This window comes from Ixodes scapularis, unplaced genomic scaffold, assembly GCF_016920785.2.
Source record: "Ixodes scapularis isolate PalLabHiFi unplaced genomic scaffold, ASM1692078v2 PGA_scaffold3__209_contigs__length_174095766, whole genome shotgun sequence".
Classification (NCBI taxonomy): Eukaryota; Metazoa; Arthropoda; class Arachnida; order Ixodida; family Ixodidae; genus Ixodes; species Ixodes scapularis.
In genome coordinates, this window is record NW_024609868.1 from 139,322,639 (window position 1) to 139,326,736 (window position 4,098).

Sequence of the window (4,098 nt, forward strand, 5' to 3'; positions counted from 1 at the left end):
GTACCAGGTCTTCGAATCCGGTATCTTGAATAACCTGATTTAAAACTTCAATTGACCTATCACTATTTTGTCTTTGATTTATCCGGTCTTCTGGCATACATACACAATTAAAGTCTCCAGCAACATCGTAAACCGGTCACTGATTACAAATCGGTCAGTACATTCAAAAAAGGCTCGTCGCTCAATCTCCACGTTTGACGCATAAAAGCACATAACCCTCCACTTTTGATTTAGGAAAAAAAATCGCAGAGAACAAGCCTTCCCGATTCACACGACACAACATCCTCTTCGATGAGCCCAGCAGCTCTCCTCAAGAACAGACAGCATCCCCCTGATTTACCTACAGCATGGCTGACGCAGACATTGTGCATTGACGTAAACGGTTTCACCAAAAACTCTGCCTGACTTTCACTCTCGACCTTCGTGTCCTGAACCGCAAAAACGTCTAGGTCCCTCTCAAGAAGGTGACTCAGCTGACACTGTCGGCGGCGTGCCGCAAGTCCCCTGACGTTAAGGGTCCCTATGCGCAGACCAGACGTTAGTTGTGCCGTTGTGCCGTTTTATTGCGTCAAACCCTGCTTCCAGCGATTACCCTTCTCGTCATACCGTACCACGGTCGGTACTCGCTGCGACCGACCCACATCGCGGGTCAGCGACGAGGACCTTAGTTTGCTGACGTAGCGACCCTTTTTTCCAATCAGCTGAAACTCCCCCTCTGACCACTCTGTACGGGTGCGACATTTTTCGGAGACTCGTCGTCCAGTCGCCGCTTCACCTTTGAGGGATCCAGTTCCATGGCTGGTTCACACTGGATGGCCGCTGTTTCGGGACCGGGGCTTCCCATCGCCAACACTGCCACTGCCTCTGGTGAAGGTATTCCAGTCGTTGTCGCCTGTCCCACTTTTTCGTTGACTTCAGGAGCCGTCTCTGTGCGCTTCCCGTCCTGGAATGTAGCCTCCACCTCTTGTCATCATGTCCTTCGACTGTCGCCTTGTCCTGCTGTGCCCTTTCCGATGGCGTCGACGATGTTGCGGCCTCCTCTGCTTCCACCTCATTCATGATGAGGTCGCATCTCTCGTCGCTCGCTCGACTGATTGCAGCACTCGCGTACGTGCGTCCACAGTCTTGGGCCACGTGGCCGAAGCCACGGCATTGTCCGCACTGAGGTATACGGCAATCGCGTCGTATATGACCTTGCCTTCGGCACCGTAGGCATAGCGGTGCCCGGCCGGGTACGACAACGAGGATCGTGCCCCCTCAAGCCCTAGATGATGAGGTAGGCTCTCCGGCGTCTTGCCTTCCTTGAGTGTCAGTTTAGCGATCCTGGTGGTCGACTCGATGTCTTCGAAGCCTTCCACTCGCCCCTTCTCCTTGGTCACCTCGTGAACTGTGCCGTACTCGTCCAGCGCCTTCTGGAGAGTGCCGTAGGACACGTCGAACGGGACCCAATGTATCTTTTCCCGAACTCCCTGCTGGTGGGGGTCTACGGGGACGCACAGGTTTCCCTTCACGTGAGCCGGCCAAGCTGTAGCAGTCGTTCTTTCGCTGCCGTACTTTTTAAGCTGCAGAGCCACACGCGTCCCATTTGGCACACATCTAGCCCTGCTACATCCTTACGAAGGTCCGCTTTTTCCAACGGCTTTTTGAAGTCGACGATCCTTATTGGCCTGGCGTTTACATCGCAGTGATGGTAGACTTGGTTTTTAGAGCGCAGCTCTTAGGCGCCCGTTTCCGGCTTGAGCGGCGTCGCTGTCGCCGTCAGCGACGGCGTAGCCGCGCGGTGCATTATGGTACGCGTGACATCACTGGTGACGTCACTGATGACGTCATCAGGGATGTCATTATGATCACGTTATCACGATGACTTCATCCTCATCGTCGTCGTCATCATCACGATGACGTCACTGATGACGTCATCAAGGCACCGATGATGTCGTCACTGGTAACGTCACTGATGACGTCATCACGATGTCGTCATCTTAATTGTCATCGTAATCATCACGATGACATCACTGATTGCGTCATCAGCGATGTCATCAGTGACGTCATCCTCATTGCCCTCGTCATCATCACAATGAAGGTCACTGATGACGTCATCCTCATCGCCATCGTCATCATCACGATGACGTTACTGATGATGTTATCAGTGACGTCACTGATGATGTCATCACCGGTACGCCGTTGCCGTCGGCATCGGCGTAACCGTGGGGTCACGTGACCCCCTCAGGTCACGTGACCCTCCCTGAGGTCACGTGACCCCCCTGAAGTCACGTGACCTCACGGGGGCCACGTGGCCCCTGTGAGACCACGTGGCCCCCGTGGCGGAGTAGCAGGCAGGATGACGTGGTGGGGAAAAGGGAAAGGGATATACCCTCCCCTCAATACCCTTCCATCCTCCTCCACAAGAGCTGCGCTGTAATTCGGCGTTACAGGAAGTTGTAAACGGCTTTCACTTTTTTTCCCTTGAATCCAGGCGGCAACGTCGGCAGCACGATCCGATAGTCGGCAGGGATGCAAACAGCTAGGCCAGTCACCATGACCGGCGTCGGCCGTTATCACCTCGCTATCAGAGCGATAGCCATCGCACGTGCATACTCTTCGACTGCCGAGCGCTGACTCGATACGCCACGAGCTCGCTGAATATCTGGTCGGCTGCGCGCGCGCCAATATTGCCGTGTGCAAATAGCTGAGTAAACAGCGTGCTCGACTCCATGCCGCTGTCTGGGGCTTAGTCCTTGCCAGCGCTTGTCCTTTTTATATTTGTTTTTCTTGGCATAACTGGGATGATTCGAGAATATCTTTTTTTCGTGCTCGGAAACTTCTAGATACCCACGTGCTTACAAAAGGAGCACCGAATGGCTGCTTGAGTCAGTCGTCCTTATATCTCTGTCGAAGTACGCACGCACCTTCTTACTTTATGTTTCTCCGCACGAGGTCGCTGCATTAAACGTTCATTTCAAGTTTTTTTTAATCAAGTATATGTTTTTATTCGTATGAATATTGTTCGGGCACAGCTTTTTTTTTTCTGTAAATGGATCGAACAAATGCGAATTTTCCTTTGAGATATTCGGAATAAATAAATATTGAAATCTTTAGTCATCGCATTAAGCAAATTGAATGGCTAGATTTAATATAACTCCTAGATTATATAACTAGATGCGTCCGACGAGCATCGCGGGAAAGTGATAGGTTAGATTTAATGCACCACTAGACGCAGCTTTGTTCTTAGCCACATCCGCCGGTGTTTACGTTTATAAAATACTCAATTATTGTTTATGCTCCGTAGATAAGTGCAGCCTGTTATTCTTGTAGATAAGTAAGAGTGTTAGTATAAATACGTGACTGTCTTGAAATACCTTACCTTTGTACACTGTGTTAATTGATCGTTAATTTATCCTATTTATTCGCACAACTTTAAGGCTCTCACCCAAGCAGCTTTTCTCTGTCACCGTGCCTGTTCGTCGATATCTCGACAATCTGATCGTTGCATTTACTTTATGTATTGTTTCTTTGTGCCAATTACTCCACCTGTGATGGTCGCCTAGTGATGGACACTTTACAATAAAGGGAAAGCGCCATAAGAACGAACGTGAGAATCCCAAAAGCAAATCCCATCAAACAATGCTACATTAAAAAATTATATATATATATATAAATTGATAGTTTCCTCATAGTAAAAAAGAGTGCGCTTTTGCTAATAAATAAAATATTTGAGGAACCTGTGCTTGTTTTCAAACATTTTAATCCAAATACTATTTTAAATATGTTATTATCTTGTTTCTACGTAATGATTATCTGTATCATTGTTATGACAAAATATTAGATCAAGCGTCAAGTCATTTTTATAGGTTCACCATGCAATAGGATAATGTATATACTAAACTGTCAACGCACTTTTTATATAAAAAACACACAGGCTAGATTTAAAAAAAATATTACAGGGCAATCATATGCAATTCATTAAGTCAGGTGTTTATTAGCTTTCTTAGGAGTAAACATAACATAAAACCGAAAAGAAATTGGAAAGATTATACATCTATCACCGATGCTACTGAACATATTCAGTATAAATTTTCGAGTTCTTGGTTACTTCCCTGT

The 4,098-nt window shown here is 47.9% G+C and overlaps 1 pseudogene; it reads right to left on the reverse strand.

Moving 5' to 3' along the window:
- Positions 1–560: 560 nt before the first annotated feature.
- Positions 561–1,331, reverse strand: LOC120849890 (annotated as a pseudogene).
- Positions 1,332–4,098: the final 2,767 nt, after the last annotated feature.